The sequence below is a fragment of the Rhinoraja longicauda genome, chromosome 41, assembly GCF_053455715.1.
Source record: "Rhinoraja longicauda isolate Sanriku21f chromosome 41, sRhiLon1.1, whole genome shotgun sequence".
Taxonomy (NCBI): Eukaryota; Metazoa; Chordata; class Chondrichthyes; order Rajiformes; family Arhynchobatidae; genus Rhinoraja; species Rhinoraja longicauda.
The window spans coordinates 14831344-14858655 of NC_135993.1; the positions used below are offsets into that span (position 1 = coordinate 14831344).

At 50.6% G+C, this 27312-nt stretch overlaps 1 long non-coding RNA gene across 1 annotated transcript; it reads left to right on the forward strand.

Moving 5' to 3' along the window:
- The first annotated feature begins 18404 nt into the window (after positions 1-18404).
- LOC144611690 (uncharacterized) lies at positions 18405-26312 on the forward strand. Its single transcript, XR_013549571.1, has 3 exons — positions 18405-18537; positions 24171-24247; positions 26255-26312. It is a non-coding gene; the product is annotated as an uncharacterized LOC144611690 (long non-coding RNA).
- Positions 26313-27312: the final 1000 nt, after the last annotated feature.

Consider the following 27312-nt stretch of genomic DNA (forward strand, 5'->3'; position numbering starts at 1 on the left):
CGACCTTGGCCGGCTCCTCACTCATGCCTTCATTGTTCCCTTTGGTCAACTGCAACACTGACACTGATGGTCGTGAAAGATTGCAGCAGGATCTTGATCGATTGGCCAGGTGAGCTGAGGAATGGTTGATGGAATTTAATACAGAGAAATGTCAGGTGTTGCATTTTGCAACATCTAACAAGGGCAGGATCTACACAGTGAATGGTAGTCCTCTGGGGAGTGTTGTAGAGCAGAGGGATCTAGGAGTGCAGGTGCATGGTTCCTTCAAGGTCAAGTCGTAGGTAGATAAAGTGGTCAAAAAAGCTTGTGGCACATTGGCCCTCATCGGTCAGAATATTGCGTATAGAATTTGGGAGGTCATGTTGCAGTTGTACAAGATGTTGGTGAGACCACATTTAGAGTATTGTGTTTAGTTCTGGGCACCGTGTTGTTGGATATTGTCAAGCGTGAAAGGGTTCAGAAACGATTTATGAGGATGTTGCCAGGACTAGAGGGTGTGAGCTATTGGGAGAGGTTGAGTAGGTTGGGTCTCCATTCCTGGGAACACAATAGGATGAGTGGTGATCTTATAGAGGTGTACAAAATCATGAAAGGAGTAGATCGGACAGAATTGGGTAAGAAGGAACTGCGGATACTGGTTTAAACCGAAAATGACACAAAAAGCTGGAGTAACTCAGTGGACAGGCAACATTTCTGGAGGGAAAGAAAGGGTGATGTTTCGGGTCGAGATCCTTCTTCAGCTGTGGGCTATTTGAAGTTAGAGAAGTCAATGTTCATACCGCTGGGGTGTGAGCTGCCCAAGCGAAATATGAGGTGCTGTTCTTCCAATTGCGCTGGGCCTCACTCTGACAATGGAGGAGCCCCAGGGCAGAAAGGTTAGATTGGGAATAGAAGGGTGAGTTAAAGTGTTAAACAACCGGGAGATCAGATAGGTTAAAGCGGACTGAGCAGATGTGTTCAGCGAAGCGATTGCTGAGCCCGTGCTTGGTCAAACAGCAGATGAGGTTGGAGGAGGTGCAAGTGAACCTCTGCCTCACCTGAAAAGACTGTCGGGGTCCTTGGATGGAGTTGAGGAGGGAGGTAAAAGGACAGGTGTTGCATCTACTGCGGTTGCAGGGGAAAGTACCTGGGGAGGGGGTGGTTTGGGTGAGAATGGATGAGTTGATCAGGGAGTTGCGGAGGGAACGATCTCTGGGGAAAGCAGATAGGGGAGGAGATGGGAAGATGTGGCCAGTAGTGGGATCCCGTTGGAGGTGGGGAAAGTGTTGGAGGATTATATGTTGTACGGGACGGCTGATGGGGTGGAAGGTCAGGACAAGGGGGACTCTGTCCTTGTTGTGAATGGGTGGAGGGGGAGCAAGAGTGGAGCTGCGGGATATTGAGGAGACCCTAGTGAGAGCCTCATCTGTAATGGAAGAGGGGAACCCCCATTTCCTAATGAATGAGGAAATCTCCGATGATCTAGTTTGGAAAACCTCATCCTGGGCGCAGATGCAGAGTAGATGGAGGAATTGGGAGTTGGGGATAGAGTCTTTACAGGAAGCAGGGTGGGAAGAAGTGTAGTCTGGATAGCTATGGGAGTCACAAAATGCTGGAGTAACTCAGCGGAACAGGCAGCATCTCTGAAGAGAAGGAATGGGTGATGTTTTGGGTCGAGACCCTTCTTCAGCGATGGGTTTGTAGTAGATGTCAGTTAATAGTCCGTCTCCTGTGATGGAGACGCTGAGATCCAGAAACGGAAGGGAGATGTCGGAAATGCTCCGTGAATTTGAGTGGAAATTAGTGCTGAAGTTGACGAAGACAGTGAGTTCTGCATGGGTGCAGGAGGCAGCACCGATGCAGTCGTTTATGTAGCGGAGGTAGAGTTGGGGGATAGGGACAGTGTATGCCTGGAATACGGATTGTTCGATGTACCCTACAAAGAGGCAGGCTTAGCTGGGTCCCATGCAAGTGCCCATAGCTACGCCTTGGATTTGGAGGAAGTGGGAGGAGTCGAAGGAGAAGTTGTTGAGGGTAAGGACCAGCTCTGGTTGGCAGAGGAGAGTTTTAGCAGACGGAAATTGGCTGGTTCTGTGGTCGAGGAATAAACGGAGGGCTTTAAGACCTTCCTGGTGGGGAATGGATGTGCAGAGTGACTGGACATCCATGGTAAAGATGAGGGAATGGGGGGCCTGGAAAACAGAAGTCATTAAAGAGATGAAGAGCGTGTGAGTTAGTCTTGGACATAGGTAGGGAGTGATTGGAGCAGGGGGGATAGGGATGGAGTCGAGGTAGGTGAAATTAATTCGGTGGGACATGAACAAGCAGAAACAATGGGTCTGTCAGGACAGTTCTGTTTGTGAACTTTGCGGGAGAAGATCAAATCAGGCCGTGCGGGGGCTGGGGAACAATAAGGTTGGAGCCTATGGACGAGCAGAGAGAGCAGAAGTAATACAAGCAGAAATGTTGTGTGATATTAAGGTCTGATGCTTGTCTGTGGGGTCATGGTCCATGGATAAGTAGGAGGAGGCATCTTGAGAGTTATCGCCGTGTCTCTACAAATCTGATTGAGTTTGTTTGAAGTCGTGTCTAGAAAGATCGAAGAGAGCAGAGCTGTATGTAGGGACTTCAGCAAAGCATTCGACAAGATGCAACATGGCCGGGCTGCTGTGGAAGGTTAGATCACACGGGGTACAAAGAGAGATAGCTGAATGGATAGAAAATTGGCTTCATGGAAGGAAGGTGATGGTGGAAGGTTGCTACTCAGACTGGAGGCCTGTGAGACTCGTTGGTGTGCCTCAGGGTTCGATGCTGGGCTCGTTACTGTTTGTCATCTATAGCAATGATTTTGATGAGAACACACATGGCAAGATTAGCAAGTTTGATGATAATACAAAACTGGGTGGTTTTGCAGGTAGTGAAGATGGTTGTGAAAATTTGCAGCAGGATTTTGATCGATTGGCCAGGTTGGTCTTAGGAATGGTTTAGTTTAGTTTAAAGATACAATGTGAAAACAGGCCTTCGGCCCACCGACTCCGCAACAACCAGCGATCTGCGCACACTCACAGCTATCCTACACACACTGGGGGACAATTTTTACTTATCCCAAGCCAATTAACCTACAAACCTGTATATCTTTGGAGTGTGGGAGGAAACCGAAGATCTCGGATAAAACCCTTGTGGCCATGGGGAGAACATACAAACTCTAGTAGGCTGGGTCTCTATTCCTTGGAGCGTAGGAGGATGAGGGGATATCTTATAGAGGTGCATTCAAATCATGACGAGGAATAGATCGGGTAGATGCACAGTCTTTTACCCAGAGGACATAGGTTTTAAAGTGAAGGGGAAATGATTTAATAGGAATCCGAGGGGTAACTTTTTTCACACAGGGGGTGGTGGGGTGTATGGAATAAGCTGCTAGAGGAGGTAGTTGAGCCTTGGACTATCCCATTGTTTAAGAAACAGTTGGACAGGTACATGGATAGGGCAGGTTTGGAGGTATATGGACCAAGCGCATTGCAAGTGAGATGAGGGTAGCCGGGATACCGTTGGCCAGTGTGGGCGAGTAGGGCCGAAGGGCCTTTCCACATCTGTATCATGCTATGACTCTAGGAATCAGAGGAGTACCTTTTTCACACAAAGGGTGGTGGAGGTATGGAACACGCTGGCAGTGGAGGTAGTTGACGCAGTGACTGTCCCAAATTACAACTATGTGTCTCTTCTGCCCCCCTCTTGAATGGCTCCCTTTGCCTGGTCCACCAGTGTACTGACTTTCCCACCAGATAAGGGACCGACAGGACTCATTGCCTCAAAAAGGCAGTCAGCGTCATCAGAGACCCATATCACCCTGGCCATACTCTCATGTCGATCCTACCATCGGGAAGAAGGTGTCGGAGCCTGAAAAATGTAGCGTCCAGATTCAGCAGCAGATTCTCTACAACTGCCAGACAAAGCTCAGAACGCTTTGACTTGGAGGCACTGATTTTGACTTTGCACTGTTATTAAACAGACAATTATAAGTATATATATATATATATATATATATCAACGTGTATAGTAGTCCATATATATACTTTTACACACATATACATTTACATGTCTGTTGTGCTGCTACAATAAACATTGTCTATAAAACACCCTTGACGACCAGCTGTAGATATGGTCACGAGTAACCACACTGGGGGTCCACCAGGTCTCACTTCATGCAGCAACAGCACACCCACGTGATCCTGCATCCTTTCTTTCTTTTGCCCCCCCTTGAATGGCTCCCTGATCTATGGTGCCATGGTTCCATGGTTTAATTGCTCATCTATATACTAAAACGTTTGTTTGTTTCTTTGTTCCTGAACTACAGCCAAAACGGTACACGATAGCCGGACAATTACAGTCCCACCTTACTCACCGTCGTCCCTTTGGTGCTAATGGAAGAAGTTTCATTGAAATCGTTGTTTACATTTTATAAAGGGTGCCATTGACTAGTTGCATCACGGCCTGGTTCGGCAGGTCGAACGCCCAGGAACCAAGAAGATTGCAAAAAATGGTGAACATTGCCTGGTTCACCAGGGTACTGACACCCAGGACCTATAGGACTCACTGCCTTAAAAAGGCAACCTGCATTTTTCTCAGTCAATTGCTTTCTGCAACGGCCAGGAAGCGAGCGGGCAAGATCATCTCTGACCCTTCTCACCCTGGCCACAAACTCTTTGAAGGACTTCCCTCTGGAAGGTGACTCCGGACTGTCAAAGCCGCCACATCCCGACATAAAACCGTTTTTTTCCCGCGAATAGTAGAACTACTCAATAACCAAAAGTCGGCAGCCTCTTTTTGCTCTGGTTTATTTCATTCACAGGAAGGGTTTAGAGTGCTTGGGGCAAATGAGACTAGCCCAATATGCCAACTTGTTTGGACAGAATGTGGACAGAAGGGCCTGTTTTGGTGCTGGGTGACCCGAGTTAGTTGGTAGGGATATATACAGGATATATACATTCCCTCTCATACATTTGCCCACTACCATTACAGATCCTGTTCAATGTTGCCCATCATTGCGGTTGTTAGAGGAAGTTCACCGACTGGAAACAATGAACGTCATTCCAGAGACCCACAATAGGTGTCGGCTTGCTTGCTTTGCATGTTTATCCAAAACATATATCAACTGCACTGCCATCCCACCCTGCAGTTCATTCACTTGAGAAGCAGAAGTGGAAAGTAGTCGCTGAGCTGTCACCGAACACACCACTCGCGGAAGATTGTTGCCAAGACTGAGGAGGTTGTAGGTGGTCACATCTCCCTTCATCTCAGACAGCAACATCACTACAGATCCAGGTATGAAGACAGCTGCAACACTTCATCAAGCTCAGAACTTTACCTTTGGTTGTTAACTGATTGGGTGTATGGATGTGAGTGTGTGTGTAAGTGAGTGTGTGTGTGTGAGTGAGTGTGTGTGTGAGGCTCTGTGTGAGTGTGTGTGTGTGTGGGGGGGGGGGCGGGTTTAGTTTTGCTTAGTGCAGGGGTCAGCAACCTATTTTTGGGGGCCAAGAGACAAAATCGAAGATATTATGTAGGTACTTATTTAACAGGGATATCAAACACGGTTTTATTAACACCATCGGTAAATGGATTTCCCTTGCTTAGATAACAAATGAACCACTCGGAATGGCAGGACTGTCGTACGTTAAAAGACTGGAGTGACTGGGCTTGTATACTCTGGAATTTAGGATGAGAGGGGATCTTATAAAAAAAAAATCATATTATTATGGGATTGGACACATTAGAGGCAGAAAACATATTCTACAGTTTAAGAATAAGGGGATGAGGAAAAACTACAGAGGCCAATTCCCTGGATGCTTTCAAGTCAAGTCAATTTTATTTGTATAGCACATTTAAAAACAACCCACGTTGACCAAAGTGCTGTACATCTGATTAGGTACTAAGGAAAAAACGAAACATACATAACAGCATATACAAAACAGTTCACAGCGCCTCCTCAATGGGCCTCAAACGCTAGGGAGTAGAAATAGGTTTTGAGCCTGGGCTTAAAGGAGTCGATGGAGGGGGCAGTTCTGATGGGGAGAGGGATGCTGTTCCACAGTCTAGGAGCTGCAACCGCAAAAGCGCGGACACCCCTGAGCTTAAGCCTAGACCGCGGGATAGTGAGTAGCCCCAAGTCGGCCGACCTGAGGGACCTGGAGTTAGAGAGGTGGGTTAGAAGGTTTTTGATGTAGAGGGGGGAATGTCCATTTAGGGCTTTATACGTGAATATGAGTAGCTTGAAGTTGATTCTGTACCGTACAGGGAGCCAGTGTAGAGAGGCCAGAATCGGCGTGATGTGGTCCCTTTTTCGGGTACCCGTCAGGAGTCTCGCTGCGGCGTTTTGGACCAGTTGCAGGCGGGACAGGGAAGATTGGCTGATCCCAGTGTATAGGGAGTTGCAGTAGTCTAGGCGGGAGGAAATGAAAGCGTGAATGATTTTTTCAGTGTCGCCGAATTGGAGGAAAGGTTTGATTTTAGCTATGGTACGAAGTTGGAAGAAGTTGGCTTTTACCACAGCGTTGACTTGCTTATCAATCTTTAATGCAGAGTCAAATATCACGCCAAGGTTTTTGACATGCGGTTTGACTAGGCAGGATAGGCTTCCAAGACTGCCTGTTATCGATTTGATGGAGTGGGGGGGGGGGGGGGGGGGGGGGATAGGATGACCTCAGACTTGCTCTCGTTTAATTGGAGGAAGTTCTGTGCCATCCAACATTTTATGTCCTCAAGGCAGTGTAAGAGGCTGTTTAAATATGACTGGTTGTTGGGTTTCAGGGGGAGGTAAAGCTGAGTGTCATCGGCATAGCAGTGGAAAGAAATGCCGTGCCTTTGAATGATTTGGCCAAGGGGGAGCATAGATAGAGCTCTTAATGATAGCGGAGTCAAGGGATGTGGGGAGAAGGCAGGAACGGGGTACTGATTGGGGATGATCAGCCATGATCACGGTGAATTGTGGTGCTGGCTCGAAGTGTTTCAATTGACGAATTTTGTTTCTTATGAAGATTGCCTAGCAAGCATTACTTTTATGATTGGTATTAACTTACAGTCCTAGGCTACAAGAAAGTTGTGATGAGAAAGACAAAAAACGATACTATTTTGGCTGAGATTGTTTCGGCAGCAACACCCTTTCCATTAATAAACCATTTGAAATCGAACATTAGCTGACACAAATGTAGACCTAACGAAACATATTGTAAATGTAGGCTACACAACTGCACCTATTTTTTATTAGCCTGCTTCCAGCAATCAAACTCAGAAAATGAACACAGTTAGCCTCTAATTTTTATTGAAGTGATCACATTACATGTCCAGTGCTTCGAACACTGTCACTCAGTTTTCACTTGCTGCTTCCAGACACCTGACACCTCTTGGCTTTAACCAGCCTGTCAACGGCAGGGACCCCAGGTAGACACAAAATGCTGGAGTAACTCAGCGGGTCAGGCAGCATCTCTGGAGAGAAGGAATGGGTGACGTTTCGGGTCGCGACCCTTCCCCAGAAGAGTCTGAAGAAGGGTCTCGACCCGAAATGTCACCCATTCTTTCTCTCCAGAGATGCTGCCTGTCCCAGTGAGTCACTCCGGCATTTTCTGTCTACTCTCCAGAATCAGTACCCCATTCCTGCTTTCTCCCCACATCCCTTGATTCCATTAGTGCTAAGCGCTAAATCGAACTTTTGAACATCCAAGGAATTGGCCTTCATTGCCTTCTGCGGCAGAGAATTCCACAGATTCACAACTCTCTGGGCTCGCAGGCATTGATGCCTAAAGCCACATCTCACACAAAGTTAGATGGTTATCGGAAGTAATCTAACGCGGAGACTAAACCAGATCACACTGATCAAGGGTCTCGATCCGAAACGTCACCCATTCCTTCTCTCCAGAGATGCTTCCTGTCCCGCTGAGTTACTCCGGCTTTTTGCGTCTCTTTGTTTTAAACCAGCATCTGGCGCTTCGTCCTCCACTCTTCCCGCACATTCACTGACGCCAGCAAAGTGCCAATGTCAGCTGAATGTGCTGATGGTGCAGTCGGACCCTACTCTATAAAACCGCGCCGAGGTCACCGCGGCCGGGAGCTGGGATTCACACCGCACTGATCATGGACACTCGCTGGGATCTGCAGTGCCGGCAGAATCTGCCACGATTTCATGGTGACTCTGAAGACCCTCCCGGACACCGACCACCAGGGATAGAGAGGGGGTAGAGACAGAGAGAGAGAAAGGGCAGAGATAGGGAGAGGAGAGGGGGTGTCAGAGGAGAGGGGGGCAGAGGGGAGTGAGGAGGGGAGAGTCAGAGAGGAGACAGAGGGGGGAGGGAGCGGGGATGAGGGGGGAGTCAGGGGAGGAAGAGAGAGTCAGTGGAGGGCAGAGAGAGAGGGGGCGGGTGACTGGGGAAAGGGCCAAAAGGGAGATCAGGAAAGAGAGGGGTGGGTGGAAGGGGAGAGAGGAAGAGGGAGTGACAATGAAGAGGGTGAGAGAAAGCGAGAAGAGAGTGAAGGGCTGGAGAGAGAGAGAGAGAGAGAGAGAGAGAGAGAGAGAGAGAGAGAGAGAGAGAGAGAGAGAGAGAGAGAGAGAGAGAGAGAGAGAGAGAGAGAGAGAGAGAGAGAGAGAGGGGCAACGAGAGGAGGCGAAAATATAAACAAGAAGCGGCACGTGGGGAAGAAAGATCGAGCAGAAGGAAGTGGAAGAAAACCTGGGGCAGATAGAATGGACGGCGGGAGAGAGGTGGGAAATGTGTGGAGTGGGGAAGTGAAGCAGGAGAGTGGGAATTAGGGAGGAGACAGTGATTCTCGGACTGGAGGTGGAGCTGAGCGGGGACATGGGTTAGGGATAGTCGGTATCGATCCACGGACCGAAGAAGGGCCTCGACCCGAAACGTCACCCATTCCTCCTCTCCAGAGATGCTGCCGGTCCCACTGAGATACTCCAGCACTTTGTACCTGTCCATGTTCTCCAGAGTTACTCCAGCACTTTGTACCTGTCCATGTTCTCCAGAGATGCTCCCGCTGAGATACTCCAGCACTTTGTACCTGTCCATGTTCTCCAGAGATGCTGCCTGTCCCGCTGAGATACTCCAACACTCTGTGTCTACCTACCGTTCAAGGCAAGTCAAATCTACCTTATTTGTCACATACACATACAATATGTGCAGTGACATGAAAGTGCCAATGCCTGCGGATTGTGCTAAAACTATAAAACAGAATAGAAAATTTAAAAAAAAGACACAACACAAAAAATAAATTAATACAGTAAATTAGTCCCTGGTGAGAAAGAATTAACAGTCCTGATGGCCTGTGGGAAGAAACTCCGTCTCATCCTCTCTGTTTAATCGGTTGGTCTGTGGTTCTGTGTGCCCACGGATATTTGACCGGATGGGATCGGCAGGGAGAATACTGTGGTATCTCCCTCACTTTTAACGTGACCAGTGCCCAGTGAAGTCTTTGGTTACCGAGTGCACACGTAGTGACGGGGTTCGGAGACCACTCTGGGGCAGACAGTACCTCTGTGCTAAAGAATACGGCTGTCTTGGAGTGCGGTCTAGATTCTCCGGTGTGAGAGCGTGGGTTGCCGCGGCTTTGTGTGTAAACAATAGACAATAGACAATAGACAATAGGTGCAGGAGTAGGCCATTCAGCCCTTCGAGCCAGCACCGCCATTCAATGCGATCATGGCTGATCACTCAATCAGTACCCCGTTCCTGCCTTCTCCCCATACCCCCTCACTCCGCTATCCTCAAGAGCTCTATCCAGCTCTCTCTTGAAAGCATCCATGTAAAGGCGGATGCTGGAGTTTGAGAGTTATAGGTGTATCACCAAACCAGCCTCTAGTTCAGTGGATCATTGAGGGGGGATCTTATAGAAACTTACAACATTCTTAAGGGGTTGGAGAGGCTAAATGCAGGAAGATTGTTCCCGATGTTGGGGAAGTCCAGAACAAGGGGTCACAACTTAAGGATAAGGGGGAAGTCTTTTAGGACCGAGATGAGAACGTTTTTTTTCACACAGAGTGGTGAATCTGTGGAATTCTCTGCCACAGAAGGTAGTTGAGGCCGGTTCATTGGCTATATTTAAGAGGGAGTTAGATGTGGCCCTTGTGGCTAAAGGGATCAGGGGGTATGGAGAGAAGGCAGGTACGGGATACTGAGCTGGATGATCAGCCATGATCATATTGAATGGCGGTGCAGGCTCGAAGGGCCGAATGGCCTACTCCTGCACCTATTTTCTATGTTTCTATGTTTCTATCAGGCGTTTGGAAGGGCATCTGTGGTCTAGTTTCCTAGTATTACTTTTCCCCCAAAACATCAGTTATACGTTGGAAAATACGTTCTCTTTAATTCCGATTCCAACATCCCAGAAGAAATACAGAACGTTCCGACGTCTCGGTTGAAACTTCTCATGTTAAAAAAAAGAGGGAATGAAACGGTTCGTTTTCTTCCCGCTGTTTCCCTTTTTGGGGGTGAAATGCAACAGACTTCTGTGGTGTTTTCTTTTTGCCTTTTGGTTGTTGGTGCTTCCAGTCCACTCCAGTCCGTCGCACAGCTCCCCCCCTCCGCACCCCGCTCCCCCCCCCCCTCCGCACCCCGCTCCCCCCCTCCGCACCCCGCTCCCCCCCTCCGCACCCCGCTCCCCCCCCCCTCCGCACCCCGCTCCCCCCCTCCGCACCCCGCTCCCCCCCTCCGCACCCCGCTCCCCCACCCCTCCGCACCCCGCTCCCCCCCCCCCTCCGCACCCCGCTCCCCCCCTCCGCACCCCGCTCCCCCCCCTCCGCACCCCGCTCCCCCCCCCTCCGCACCCCGCTCCCCCCCTCCGCACCCCGCTCCGGTCCAGTCGCGGACTCGCAGCTATCGTCGCCGAGCCGGGTGGGACTGGCAACTGGCACTGCGCCCGCCCGCACCCACCCCCCCCCACGCCCGCACCCACCCTCCCCCCACACCCACCCTCCCCCCCCCCGCACCCACCCTCTCACCCCGGACCCACCCACTCTCCCCCCCGCACCCACCCCCCTGCACCCATTCTCCCCCCGCACCCACCCCCCTGCAACCATTCTCCCCCCGCACCCACCCCCCCTGCACCCACCCCCCCCTGCACCCACCCCCCCTGCACCCACTCTCCCCCTGCACCCACCCCCCCTGCACCCACTCTCCCCCTGCACCCACCCCCCTGCACCCACCCCCCTGCACCCATTCTCCCCCCGCACCCACCCTCCCTGCACCCACCCCCCTGCACCAACCCCTCTGCACCCACTCTCCCCCCCCGCACCCACTCTCCCCCCCGCACCCAACCCCCCCCCCCCCCCCCCCCGCATCCACCCCCCCCCCCCGCAATCAGGCCCTGGGGATTTATCAGCCTTCAGTCCCATCAGTCTACCCAACACCATTTCCTGCCTAATGTGGTTTCCTTCAGTTCCTCCGTCACCCTAGGATCTCTGGCCACTAGAACATCTGGGACAGATCCAAACTACCGGTTCAACTCATCTGCCATTTCCTTGTTCCCCATAATAAATTCCCCCGCTTCTGTCTTCAAGGGACCCACATTTGCCTTGACTATTGTTTTTCCTCTTTACATACCTAAAAAAGCTTTTACTATCCTCCTTTATATTCATATCATATCATATCGTATGATATGAAAAAGCTTTTACTATCCTCCTTTATAACATATAACATATAACAACTACAGCATGGAAACAGGCCTGTCCGGCCCTACCAGTCCACGCCGACCATTCTCCCTGACCTAGTCTCATCTACCTGCACTCAGACCATAACCCTCCAATCCCCTCCTATCCATATACCTATCCAATTTACTCTTAAATAATAAAATCGAGCCAGCCTCCACCACTTCCACCGGAAGTCCATTCCATACAGCCACAACCCTCTGAGTAAAGAAATTCCCCCTCATGTTACCCCTAAACCTTTGTCCCTCAATTCTGAAGCTATGTCCCCTTGTTGGAATCTTCCCCACTCTCAAAGGGAAAAGCCTACCCACGTCAACTCTGTCCGTCCCTCTCAAAATTTAAAAAACCTCTATCAAGTCCCCCCTCAACCTTCTACGCTCCAAAGAATAAAGACCCAACCTGTTCAACCTCTCTCTGTAGCCTAAGTGCTGAAACCCAGGCAACATTCTAGTAAATCTCCTCTCTACCCTCTCCATTTTGTCGACATCCTTCCTATAATTTGGCGACCAGAACTGCACACCATACTCCAGATTCGGCCTCACCAATGCCCTGTACAATTTCAACATTACATCCCAACTTCTATACTCGATGCTCTGATTTATAAAGGCAAGCATACCAAACGCCTTCTTCACCACCCTATCCACATGAGATTCCACCTTCAGGGAACAATGCACAGTTATTCCCAGATCCCTCTGTTCCACTGCATTCCTCAATTCCCTACCATTTACCCTGTACGTCCTATTTTGATTTGTCCTACCAAAATGCAGCACCTCACACTTATCAGCATTAAACTCCAACTGCCATCTTTCAGCCCACAGGCCCAAGTCTCTCTGTAGACTTTGAAAATCTACCTCACTATCAACTACTCCACCTATCTTAGTATCATCTGCATATTTACTAATCCAATTTGCCACACCATCATCCAGATCATTAATGTAAATGACAAACAACAGTGGACCCAACACAGATCCTTGGGGCACTCCACTAGACACTGGCCTCCAACCTGACATACAATTGTCAACCGTTACCCTCTGGTATCTCCCATTCAGCCATTGTTGAATCCATCTTGCAACCTCACTATTAATACCCAACGATTTAACCTTCTTAATCAACCTTCCATGTGGAACCTTGTCAAATGCCTTACTGAAGTCCATATAGACAACATCCACAGCCTTGCCCTTATCAATTTCCCTGGTAACCTCTTCAAAAAATTCAAGAAGATTAGTCAAACATGACCTTCCAGGCACAAATCCATATTATTGGCTAGTTTACCCTCGTACCTCACCTTTTCTCTCCGTATTGCCTTCTTAGTCATCTTCTGTTGCTCCTTAAAAGTGTCCCAATCCTCTGGCTTCCCACTCTTCTTGGCTTTGTGGTTCTCTTTTATTTTTATGCTGTCCTTGACTTCCCTTGTCAGCCACGGGTGTCTCTTTACTTCCCTTAGAATCCGCCCGCCCCCACACGCCTGCACCCTCCCGCCCACATCCTCCCGCCCGTCCGCACCCTCCCGCCCGGCCGCACCCTCCTACACGCCCGCACCCTCCCGCCCGCCCGCACCCTCCCGCCCGGCCGCACCCTCCTACACGCCCGCACCCTCCCGCCCGCCCGCACCCTCCTACACGCCCGCACCCACCCGCCTGCACCCACCCGCCCACATCCTCCCGCCCGCCCGCACCCTCCCGCCCGGCCGCACCCTCCCGCCCGCCCGCACCCTCCCGCCCGGCCGCACCCTCCTACACGCCCGCACCCTCCCGCCCACATCCTCCCGCCCGTCCGGCCGCACCCTCCTACACGCCCGCACCCTCCCGCCCGGCCGCACCCTCCCGCTCGGCCGCACCCTCCTACACGCCCGCACCCTCCCGCCCGCCCGCACCCTCCCGCCCGGCCGCACCCTCCTACACGCCCGCACCCTCCCGCCCGCCCGCACCCTCCTACACGCCCGCACCCACCCGCCTGCACCCACCCGCCCACATCCTCCCGCCCGCCCGCACCCTCCCGCCCGCCAGCACCCTCCCGCCCGGCCGCACCCTCCTACACGCCCGCACCCTCCCGCCCACATCCTCCCGCCCGTCCGGCCGCACCCTCCTACACGCCCGCACCCTCCCGCCCGGCCGCACCCTCCCGCCCGGCCGCACCCTCCTACACGCCCGCACCCACCCGCCTGCACCCACCCGCCCACATCCTCCCGCCCGCCCGCACCCTCCCGCCCGGCCGCACCCTCCCACACGCCCGCACCCTCCCGCCTGCACCCTCCCGCCCCCCCGCAACTACCCTCCCCCCGCAACTAACCTCCCCCGCACCCCCACCCACTCGCCGACACACTCCCACCATCACGCACCCTCCCACCCGCACCCTCCCGCCCACACACTCCCACCGCCCGCACCCACATGCCCGCACCCTCCCACCCTCCCACCCGCCCGCACCCTCCCGCCCTCCTGCCCCCACCCGCACCCTCCTGCCCCCACCCGCACCCTCCTGCCCCCTCCCACCCGCACCCTCCCACCCGCACCCTCCCTCCGGCACCCACCCGCACCCTCCCTCCGGCGCCCACCCTCGCGCACCCACTCACTGCGCCGGGAGCTGTAGATCACAACCTTCCTCCCTGTTACCACTCACGCGTGCCCCGAACTACAGCCACGACATGCCGCAATAACTGCCGCCCGCCCGCCCTCCACACCACCATTCACAACGCAGTTTTCCCCCAAATCATCCCGCGGGCCGGATTGGACCCTTTCGCGGCCGGATGCGGCCCGCAGGCCGGTAGTTTGACACCCCTGATTTATAGCAAGCCAATTCACCTACAAATCTGTATGTCTTTGGAGTGTGGGAGGAAACCAAAGATCTCGGAGAAAACCCACGCGGTCACGGGGGGATCCTACAGACCCCGTACAGACAGCGCCCGTAGTCAGCATCGAACCCGGGTCACCGGCGCTGCAAGGCAGCAACTCGACCGCTGCGCCACAATGAGGGACATCGCACCTTTGTGTGGGGAGAAGGAGTCCCAGTGAGGAGAGGGGGAGGTCAGTGTGGGGGTGGGGGGTCCCAGTGAGGAGAGGGGGAGGTCAGTGTGGGGGTGGGGGGTCCCAGTGAGGAGAGGTGGAGGTCAGTGTGGGGATGGGGTCCCAGTGAGGAGAGGTGGAGGGCAGTGTGGGGATGGGGTCCCAGTGAGGAGAGGGGGAGGTCAGTGTGGGGGTGGGGGTCCCAGTGAGGGAGAGAGGGGATATCACACCTCTGTGTGTGTGTGTGTGTGTGTGGGGGGGGGGGTCCAGTCAGGGAGAGGGGGAGATCATACCTTTGTGGGGGGGGGGAGGGGTCCAAGTGAGGGAGCAGGAAGGGGGGGGGGAGTGTCCGTTTGAGGGAGCGGGGGTGGGTGTTCGCAGCTTTGTGTGAGGGAGTGAGCTACATTGCCTACTGTAGATTCTGTCCCAGATTACACCTTTGCCTGATTACACCTTTGCTTACATTTCCAGAATGCCACCTGGTGAAGTGGGGTTTCTGCTGCTGATTCTGGGCTCTCTGGGTGAGTAGATACTAACAAGAGTGTGGTGGGGATGCACTGTGCACTGGGTACAATTACTGGATGTTGGTTATGTATTGTCTGTGTGATAAAACGTCATCTGAATCCTCCACAAATACCTCAAATGGTCTAGTGTCCCCGCCCTCCGGAGTAGAGAATTCCAGCGATTCACCGCCCTCTGTGAGAGGAAACTCCGGTGCAGCGTAGGGTCACGAGGTTAATCCCTGAGAGGAGGGAACGTCATATGAGGAAAGATTGGAAAGACTGGGCTTGTATTCACAGGAGATTAGAAGGATGAGAGGGGATCTTGTAGAGACGTATAAAATTATAAAAGGACTGGACAAGCTAGATGCAGGAAAAATGTTCCCAATGTTGGGCGAGTCCAGAACCAGGAACCACAGTCTAAAAGTAAAGGGGAGGCCATTTAAAACTGAGGTGAAAAGAAACGTTTTCACCCAGAGAGTTGTGAAGTTGTGGGATTCTCTGCCACAGAGGGCAGTGGAGCCCAATTTACTGGATGAATTTAAAAGAGAGGTAGATAGAGCTCTAGGGGCTAGTGGAATCAAGGGATATGGGGAGAAGGCAGGCACGGGTTACTGATTGTGGATAATCAGCCATTATCACAATGAATGGCGGTGCTGGCTCGAAGGGCCGATTGGCCTCCTCCTGCATCTATTTTTTATGTTTCTATGTTTCTATGTAATTGCCTATCTCTCTATGCCCTGTTTGTTCAAAGACCTATCAAGATGCCTTTTAAATATTGTTACTGTTCCTGCCTCCACCATCCAGCATCGACCCAATGACACTTTGTGTGGGGAAATTACCACTCTGATCTCCTTAAACCACTTCCATCTTCAACTGGTTCCCTTTGATCTTGGACACCCGTGCGGTGGGATATGGACTCTGGCCATCTACTCTGTCTGTGTCTCTCATAATTTGATATAACTATATCACAGTCATTCCTCAGCCACCTTTGCTCCGGTGAAAACAGACCCTGTCCAATCTCTCATTATAACACAAGCTGGCCAATCCAGGTAACATCCTTGTGAATCTTTTCCACCCCTCTCTTCACATCCACCCTCCAACCACCCCTCAGGATCATGCTTCATTATAAGATCACCCCTCATTCTCGATTCCAAAGACTGGAGACCAAGTCTCATTAGCCACTCCTGATGGGACAATTCTCCTATCAAGAATGAACCAAGTGAATCGCTCTGGACTGCCGGTATATCCTTGTTAAATAGGGGAACCAAAACTGTCACCAGTAAACCAGGTTTGGCCCCACCAGCACCCTGTCCACTTGTACCAATACTTCCTCATTTATAAGCTCCAAGCCCTGAAGCTCTCAATGACCCATAGAGCCTACAGCACGGAAACAGGCCCTTCGGCCCACCTGACCCGTGCTGACCAAGATGTTGCATCTAAGCTAGTTCCCTTTGCCTGCGTTTGGCCCACATCTCTTGAAACAATTCCTATCCATGTACCGGTTCAAGTGTCTTTTACATGATGTTATCGTGCCTGCCTCCCCCCCTCCCCTGGCAGCTCATTCCATATACCCTGCACTGCTGAGTGAAAAGGTTGCCCCTCAGCTTCCTATTAAATCTTGCCTCTCTCACCTTAAAGCTATATCCCCTGGGCCAAAGGCACTGTGAAAACCTCATCTATTCCCCTCATGATTTCATACACATTTATATAATCTCCTCTCAGCCTCCTGGGCTCCAAGGAATAAAGTCCTCTCTGGCCAAACCTCTCCCCATAGCTCAGCCCCTTGACTTCTGCCAACATCTTCCTCAATCCTCTGCGATCTTTCCAGCTTAATGACATCCTTCCAAAAGCAGGGTGACAAAAACCAAACATCCTACTTCAAGTGCGGCCTCGCCAATGCGCTGTACAACTGCCACATGCCAAAATGCAGCAGCTCGCACACATCTGCATTAAGCTCTCATTTCCTCCCACACCCATGCACTCATGGGTTAATCGTCTTCTGTAAACCAATCCTAGTGCAGGAAAGTGGCACAAACGCCAAAGAGTAGTGGATAGGATCAGAGAGAGAGAGTGGGTAAGTGGGTAAATAAGGAACAGGTTTGGAACGAATGGGATTGCTCCACTGTGAGCTATCATGGGGACGATGGCTGGAATGGCCTCCTATGTGGTGCGGTAAGTGGATGTTAAACTGAGGTGATGCTGTTTATTCCACTATTTACAATGAAAGTCCACACGTGGAGCACAGAGAGCTTGTGTGGAAATTACAGAGCAGCCGAAGAAATCCCCAATGAAGGAAGTTCAATAAAACCCATCGTCCGCAGTCCCAGTTGGAAATCCCCACGGTTCAGCAACTGGCTCTACAGATCTTGATAGTCCCCCCCAATCACCGAGACCCCCGATCCCAGAGATCCCTCCCCCCACTCATCGAGATCCCCGTTCCAGAGCCCCTCCCACCAATCACCGAGACCCCCGTTCCAGAGCCCCCCCCAACAATCACCGAGACCCCCGATCCCAGAGATCCCCCCTCCCCCCACTCACCGAGACCGATCCCAGAGATCCCCCCTCCCCCCACCCACCGAGACCCCCGTTCCAGAGCCCCCACCCCATTTGCCGGGACCTCCTTCCCCACAGCTCTGTCCCTCCCAGTCGCTGGAACCCCGAATCCCACGCTCCATTTCATATTCCGGGCCACAGTTCCCACTCTCCCTGTGCCAGTGTCACAATACTGACCTCCGGTGCTGTCTGTGTGGAGTTTGCATGTTCTCCCCGTGACTGCGTAGGTTTCCCCGGGTCTCCAGTTTGTCCCACATCGCTGAGACTTGCTGGGACGTTAATGAACAGCAGTAAAATGTCCCAGTGAGAGTTAATGGCAGGTGATGGGCCGGTGTCAGAGAGTGACCAAGGTGCAGGGGTAAGGAGAGGGGCAATAGGACTGATGAGATCGACCCCCTGGATACTGGCATGAATCCGATGGGCCGAGTGGTCGTCCTTGTGGCAATCAGTTCATGGTGGGACAGCGATGAAGCCGGGCTTAGAGACGTGGGATTGGTGCCAGCGTTTATCCGGGCGATGGTGTCATTGTTCAGGGAGTGAACGGGAGATCATTGGTGCTCGGGGTTGGTGAATGTGGAGATGCAGATGAGGGAGGTGGGGGACAAGAGGCTGGGGACGTGAGCTGAACTTGACATTAACACGGTACATCAATCTGTCCCTCAGCCACAGACTCCACACTGGGTGACCCGTGTGTGACCCATACCGTCCTGGATCAGCCCTGGAGGAGCACGGGTTGTTCCGGCACTGGGTACAGTGGGAAATGGATGGATGATGGAAATCTCGCAGTGGGATGGTACAGATTTAACAGGTAACGTGAGTCGTTCATTGCTGAGAGATTGTACATTGATGGAGAATGTAAACGGGAGACAAGAGACGTGGGAGATGTAGGGAAATGGGAATCTTCAGTTGCTGCAATCGGACGGGACATCAATACTGAGAATGTGGAGATCCCACATTGTGGAGAGAGACCGGGGAAGACGGGAGTGGAGGGAAAACAACATTGAATCATTGAAAATAGGTGAAGGAGAAGGCCATTCGGCCCTTCAAGCCAGCACCGCCATTCATCGTGATCATGGCTGATCGTCCACAATCAGTAACCTGTGCCAAACATCTCCCCATATCCCTTGGATCCACTAGCCCCCAGAGCTCTATCTAACTCTCACTTAAATTCATCCCGTGATTTGACCTCTATTGCCCTCTGTGGCAGAGAATTCCACAAATTCACAACTCTCTGAGTGAAAAAGTTTGTTCTCACCTCAGTTTTAAATGGCTTCCCATTTATTCTAAGACTTTGGCCCCAGGTTATGGACTCGACCAACATTGGGAATTTTTTTCCTGCATCTAGCTTGACCAGTCCTTTTATAATTTTATATGTCTCTATAAGATCCCCTCTCATCATTCTAAACCCCAGTGAATACAAGCCTAGTCTTTTCAATCTTTCCTCATATGACAGTACCGCCATCCCAGGGATCAATCTCGTCAACCTACGCTGCACTGCCTCAATTACAAGGATGTCCTTCCTCAAATTAGGAGACCAAAACTGTACACAATTCTCCAGATGTGGTCTTACCAGGGCCCTAGAAAACTGCAGAAGAACCTCTTTACTCCTATACTGAAATCCTCTTGTTATGAAGGCCAACATTCCATTAGCTTTCTTCACTGCCTGCTGTACCTGCACGCCAACTTTCCGTGACTGGTGTACAAGGACACCCAGGTCTCGCTGCACCTCCCCCTTACCTAACCTGACACTTGTCATGACGATGTGTCATGATGATGATATGCAAATATCGTGACCTGTGTATCAGGTGAGTGGAGAGATGGAAGGTGTGCTTGCTGTGTGCTGAATACTGCAAGGCTGGAAGGTTCCAGTCAGGAGAGACAATAAACATAGAAACTAAGTAATGTAACTTATACAGATTGTGTCTGCATCATTATTACACATCTGAGGCAGAGATGTGACATTGGCGATGAGGATATTTTGGATTTGGATATTTTGGATTCTGAATCTGTGACTACCTGCTGGAAAAACGGTTAGAAAAAGGTCATAATGGCAGTCGCTTGAGCACTTCACGGAGTTCCACACTCGATCCAACGGGTGCTGCGAGTACCGTCAGCGTGAAGTGGAATGCGTGGCTGGAGGAATTGGAGGCCTACGCCGACAGTCGCGGGCTCTTTCGTGATGAGAGTGCGCCAGGCAAGAAGGCGCAGCGGAGATCGTTGCTTCTCTTCACCGCGGGGCCAGCAGTTCGAGAAATGTTTAAAACCCTCCCTGACACCGGAATGAAGGATGACTATAAGACTATATGATGCATTGAACAGTCATTATGTGGTGGTGCCGAATGCTACATTACAACACCATTTATTCCGCAAAACAACACAGGAAGACTGTTGCTCAATTTGTGACGCGACTCAGACAGGTTTCTGTAGGATGCAAATATGTGGCTGCTGATGTGGAAAACTAGATATTGGATCAGGTTGTCCAGCAATGCAGGTCAGACAAGCTCAGGAGAAGGCTGCTAGAAAAACCTTAATGATGCTTTGTTGATTGCAGCGGCACTGGAAGCTGTTGAGGGACAATTTCACGATTCCAAGACTGGGCAAGTTAACTGGCTGTCCCACGGGAGACCAAGAAGGAAACCTGAAAGTGAGATTGAGTGTTACAGGTGGTGCAACAAGGGTCACATAGGGAAAGATTCATGTTGTCCGCAAAAGGTAGAACATGTACAAAGTGTGGAGGCAAAGATCATTTTGCAAAAGAATGTAAAAGTAAGGCCATGGAAAATACAAGTGATTACAACAAGAGTGAATCTTCCAAGGCAAGGGAGAAAGGGAAGTCCAGTGACAAGATAGACAGACCGTGGCAGAAAAAGAAGGGTCACGTCTGTCACGTCGAAGGTGATTTCGGAAGTGATGAGGACAGTGATGAACCTGGTGAGCATGCTGTTAAAAGGAATTATCAGTTTGCATTGAATGAAAGCCGTCTGGAGATAGTTACAGTGACCATCGGAGGTGTTACAGTGCCAGTGATTATAGATTCTGGTAGCGACAGCAACATCACTTTGGGAATGCTTGAAACAGCAGAAAATCAAATGCACATCAAGGAGGTGTAGTAGGAAGTTATATCCATACACTGCAACTGAACCATTGCAGACCATTGGATGTTTCACGGCTAAAGTAAAAGTCGGAGATAGAAAAACTGATGCAGAATTCATGGTGATAGAAGAGAAAGGAGAACCCCTGCTCAGTACAAGTACAGCTCGAGAGCTGGGAATGCATGTCAAGTCAGTGGGAGTGCATGTCAAGTCAGTGCAGTCATATGATGACATGAGGCAGGAATTTCACTCAGTATTCCAAGGAGTTGGAAAATTGAAAGGCCGGCAAGTGAAGTTAGCTATTGATGAAACTGTTCAGCCGAGAGCACAACGAGTGCAGAGAATGCCATTTGGACTTCGTGGAAAAGTAGAAGCTAAAATCAAGGAGTTGATTGATCAGGACATTATTGAGCCAGTTGAACATTCAACACCATGGGTGAGTCCAGTAGTGATAGTGCTGAAACCCAATAATGATATCAGACATGAGGAGAGCCAATGAAGCAATAATCAGAGAAAGACACCCAATTCCGACGATCGATGAGATGCTACAAGAGTTATCAACCAGTAAAGTGTTCTCCAAAATTGATCTCAAGTGGGGATATCACCAATTGGAATTACATCCAGAGTCAAGAGAGGTGACAACATTTGTCACTCACTGCGGATTGTACCGGTACAAAAGACTGATGTTTGGAATCAATGCCGCCCTTGAGATTTATCAGTATGAAATCCACAGAGTGATTCAGGGTGTACCAGGAGCAGCAAACATAGCAGATGACATCATCGTCCATGCATCAATTTGTGAGGAGCATGACAGAAGATTCAAGCTAGTGTTGACTAAACTTCAAGAAGCAGGTCTCACTGTGAATGAAGACAAGTGCAAGTTTGGTGTCTCTGAGATGGATTCCATGGGACACAGACTCACAAGTGAAGGGTTGAACCGGGCAAAGGCTAAAATGAAAGCTGTTGCAGATGCACGTGGACCTCAGAATGCAACCGAGATGAGGAGCAACCCACCGGAACCAATTAGAAGTTCAAAGTTGCCAATAGGACCATGGGTTGACATAGCTGTTGATGTTCTTGGACCACGTCCAACAGGTGAATCAATTATGGTAGTGGTAGACTACTACAGTAGATACTATGAGTATGCAGTGATGAAATCAACTGCAGCAGAAAAGACTGTACAGGCATTAGCAGAGATTTTCGCCAGACATGGGTTGCCTATTAAATTGTACTCCGACAATGGGGCACAGTTTGTTTCGGAGACGTTTGCTGAGTACATGAGAACCACAGGTGTTCATCATCACAAGGTGACTCCTAAATTGCCACAAGCTAACTTAGAAGTAGAGAGGCAAAACCAGTCCAGTGAGAAGAGGATACGAATCGGCCGTGCCGAAGGGAAAAACTGGAAGAAGGCACTGGTAGCATACGTAGCTGTATATCGGGCAACCACTCACTCAACGACAGGGAAAAGCCCAGCAGAAGCCTTGTTTGGAAGGAAAATTCACACTAAAATGCCAGAAGTGCAAGACATCACGGAAGGATGAGGGGGGATCTTATTGAAACGTATAAGATAATTAGGGGATTGGACACATTAGAGGCAGGAAACATGTTCCCAATGTTGGGGGAGTCCAGAACAAGGGGCCACAGTTTAAGAATAAGGGGTAGGCCATTTAGAACGGAGATGAGGAAGAACTTTTTCAGTCAGAGGGTGGTGAAGGTGTGGAATTCTCTGCCTCAGAAGGCAGTGGAGGCCAGTTCGTTGGATTCTTTCAAGAGAGAGCTGGATAGAGCTCTTAAGGATAGCGGAGTGAGGGGGTATGGGGAGAAGGCAGGAACGGGGTACTGATTGAGAGTGATCAGCCATGATCGCATTGAATGGCGGTGCTGGCTCGAAGGGCTGAATGGCCTACTCCTGCACCTATTGTCTATTGTCTATTGTCTAAGACCAGGAATTGAGAGACTGTGATGCCGAAAAGAAAGGTGTGGCAAAATGGTATGCCAACTTGAAACAAGGAGCCAGGCACTCAGAAATAATGCCTGGTGATGACATATTTGTGAGGCGAGATGATGGTGGTAAGATGGACACTCCTTACCATTGGCAGCCACACAATGTTGTATCGAGGAGCAGTAGCAGGGTGACAGTCAAGTCTCCAAAAGGTGTTATATACAAGAGGAATGTATCGAGTGTAAAAAAGTACATGTCGAGAGACACTCGAATCGAGGGGGGGCCAAAGTCCTCCGAGAGTCACCGATTCAGAGGGGCCATAAGATATCCCTGAGGTGGTGACTGGTGTTCCTGAGACAACGAGGATTCCTGAGGTGGTGACCAGAGTTCCAGAGGCAGCACGCTACGACGCAGGTGGTGAGCAGAGATGGTGTCTGGATGACAACACATTAGCAGATTCCACTGACACTGATGTTCTTGTGCCAGCTGGGAGACTTCAACATGAAAGGAGAGTTCCCAAAATATATGATGATTTTGTGTTATAGACGATAGTTATAGTTTTGTTTAGTAATTATATGATATTTGTTTAGAGGCAAAGGAAGTTCACAAGTTATTATTTGTATATTTGTATTAAGGGAAAAATAACGTGATTTTTAAGAGTAAAGAATTGTTTAATTGGGGGAAAGAACACAGTAATTTAAAGTTTAATTCTGGTAAAGGAGGGATGTCATGATGATGTGTCATGATGATGATATGCAAATATCGTGACCTGTGTATCAGGTGACTGGAGAGTTGGAAGGTGTGTTTGCTGTGTGCTGAATACTGCAAGGCCTGAAGCTTGTAGTCAGGTGTGATAATAATCATAGAAACTAAGTAATGTGACTTATACAGACTGTGTCGGCATCATTATTACACATCTGAGGCGGAGATGTGGCACCATTGAGATAATAATCTGCCGCCTTGTTTTTGCCACCAAAGTGGATAACCTCACATTTATCTATATTATACTGCATCTGCCCACTCACTCAACCTGTCCAGGTCACCCTGCAACCTCCAAATATCCTCTTCACAGTTTACACTGCCACCCAGCTATGTGTCATCTGCAAACTTGCTAGTGTTGCTTCTAATTCCCTCATCCAAATCATTAATATATATGGTAAACAGTTGGGGCCCCAACACCGAGCCTTGCGGCACTCCACTCGCCACTGCCTGCCATTCTGAAAAGGACCCTTTTACTCCTATTCTTTGCTTCGTGTCTGCCAACCAATTTTCTATCTATGTCAACATGATTCCAGGGAATGATGAGCAGGGACGGGGTGGGTGAGAATGGCCCTGATTCAGGGTCTTTCTCTGGGTGAACAAACTCCCTCAGTTCAGGGGCTGACTCTCTGATTGTTGTTTCAGTTCCGGTGGATGGAAGATTCCGGAGACTCCCGTTCCACACTACCACTGCTCCGGGAAGTACCCAGGCTGGCTAGACGGTAGGGTCAGAGTTTACAACAGATGGTCTCAGTTATTGTGGGGGAGGGTCAGACTGATGACCCAGATCTCTCCAGAGGGCCCCTCACACAGACACGGAACCCAACCTCCCACAGCGGGTCCCCCACAGTCACACAGACCACGCTCCGGCCCTGGATCCTCACGGAGTGCGGTGGGGAAGCTCCAGCTTCCTGGAGTTTCGTGGCAGTGGGGCTACGGATCCCACCCGCCCGCTGTCCCCGCTCCAGATCAACAGTTTCAGTGGAGGAGCTGCTCCCAGGGAGCTGGGCCCGTCTCAGGACACACACAGTTCAGCAACGAGGCGGAGAAATTAAATACACACAACATTTAGCACAAATGTGCTCATGTTGTGTGATTGAAGCATTTGTGATGTGTCCTGGTTAAAATTATTGTAACCAACCTAGTGACATTTCCCATCAGGCTGATCTAAATACTATATCATTTGACAAGGTTCCACATCGGAGATTAGTGGGCAAAATTAGAGCACATGGTATTGGAGGCAGGGTACTGACATGGATAGAAAATTGGTTGACAGACAGAAAGCAAAGAGTGGGGATAAATGGGTCCCTTTCAGAATGGCAGGCAGTAACTAGTGGGGTACCGCAAGGCTCGGTGCTGGGACCGCAGCTATTTACAATATACATTAATGACTTGGATGAAGGGATTAAAAGTACCATTAGCAAATTTGCAGATGATGCAAAGCTGGGTGGTAGTGTGAACTGAGAGGAAGATGCTATGAGGTTGCAAGGTGACTTGGACAGGTTGTGTGAGTGGGCGGATGCATGGCAGGTGCAGTTTAATGTGGTTAAGTGTGAGGTTATCCACTTTGGTGGTAAGAATAGGAAGGCAGAGTATTATCTGAATGGTGTCAAGTTAGGAAAAGGGGACGTACAACGAGATCTGGGTGTCCTAGTGCGTCAGTCACTGAAAGGAAGCATGCAGGTACAGCAGGCAGTGAAGAAAGCCAATGGAATGTTGGCCTTCATAACAAGAGGAGTTGAGTACAGGAGCAAAGAGGTCCTTCTGCAGTTGTACAAGGCCCTAGTGAGACCTCACCTGGAGTACTGTGTGCAGTTTTGGTCTCGAATTGTGAGGAAGGATATTCTGGCTATTGAGGGCGTGCAGCGTAGGTTTACTAGGTTAATTCCCGGAATGGCGGGACTGTCATATGTTGAAAGATTGGAACGACTAGGCTTGTATACACTGGAATTTAGAAGGATGAGAGGAGATCTTATCGAAACGTATAAGATTATTAAGGGGTTGGACACGATAGAGGCAGGAAACATGTTCCCAATGTTGGGGGAGTCCAGAACAAGGGGCCACAATTTAAGAATAAGGGGTAGGCCATTTAGAACTGAGATGAGGAAAAGCTTTTTCAGTCATAGAGTTGTGAATCTGTGGAATTCTCTACCTCAGAAGGCGGTGGAGGCCAATTCTCTGAATGCATTAGAGAGAGAGCTAGATAGAGCTCTTAAGGATATCGGAGTCAGGGGGTATGGGGAGAAGGCAGGAACGGGGTACTGATTGAGAATGATCAGCCATGATCACATTGTATGGCGGTGCTGGCTCGAAGGGCCAAATGGCCTCCTCCTGCACATATTGTCTATTGACTATAATTAATCATTAGTCATACGGCCCAGAAACGGGCCCTTCGGCCCATGGTAACCATGATGTCCCATCTGAGCTACTGATTCGGCCCATGTCCGCTCATCACCAGCTGTCAGCACCCATGGGGGGAGGGTGCGGGGCTTGTGTTTCCAGTCCAGACCCCGGCACCCCAGGGTGTCAGCACCAGGAGCCGGTCTCAGGGAGCAGGGGCTGCTGTGGGGAGTGTGGGTGGGGAGGGTGAGGGCAGCAGCTCACCACTGACTGAGGCAGGTCAGACCCGACCGTGGCTTGTGATCACTGCCTTACACTGGCTCCACATTCACATTCCCCACCGCACTGTGACCGGGTACATTTTACAATGTTTATAATCCTCATTCCAGGTCCCCATCCCAGCATGGGAGACGGGGAGGTGACCAGGACTGTCTGTTTCACCACGGGCCATTACATCTGCAACTGGAACCGGGAGATCAGGGTGAAGAACTGCAGCGGTTACTTTGTGTATCAGCTGTGGCCGTCACCCCTCACCAACGCTGTGTATTGTACAGGTAGGTCCCCGTTCCCCAGTCACACGGGCTGTTGGGGTTGTGGAGATATTTTGGGATGTCCCGAGTCACCAACACACACAGTGGACGTTCCTGCATTTAGTACTTTCCTGCACAAGAGGCTGGTCAACAAGGTCAGAGCACATGGAATTGTTCGCACACTGACATGGATTGAGAGTTGGCTTTAGGACAGAGAGCAAGAGGTGGGAATAAGCAGATCATTCTCAGGTTGGCAACAGTGACGTGTGGGTACAAGAGGGCTCAGTGCTTGGGTCTTGGCGATTCACAGTCTATATCAATAACTTGGCTGGGGCGATCATCTGTGGACTGAGATACACCATGATATCTCCCACTGACCAGCAGTGTCCCTCACTGTCCACGGTCAGTTCCCTGGGAACTGAGATAAACTGTGATATCTCCCATCGACCACACAGTGTCCCTTTAGTCTTGCAGCTGTCTACAATGTCCCAGTACATTTGTTCTTCTAATTCCCACTGACTATTTGAGGGCCTGTCGTACACTGCCATAAAGGTGATCATCCCCTTTTCAGTTCTCAGCTCCACACTTTTACCACCACCTCCATTTTCCCTGCCCCCAGCACCAACTCCTCAGCCACACATTCATCTGCCCTATCCTCCTGTTCCTACCCTCACTAGCATGTGGCACCAGTGGCAATCCAGGCATTACTACCTGGAGGACCTGCATTAACCTTTTGCCTAATTCTCTGTCTTCAGTCCACAGGACCTCATCCCTTTTCCTACCTCTGTCATTTGTGCCAACGTACACAACGATATCTGGCTGCTCTCCCTCCCCCTTGAGAATGCTCTGCAGCCGCTCGGTGACATCCTAGACCCTGGGGCCAGGGAGACAGCACACCATCCTGGAGCCTCATTTGC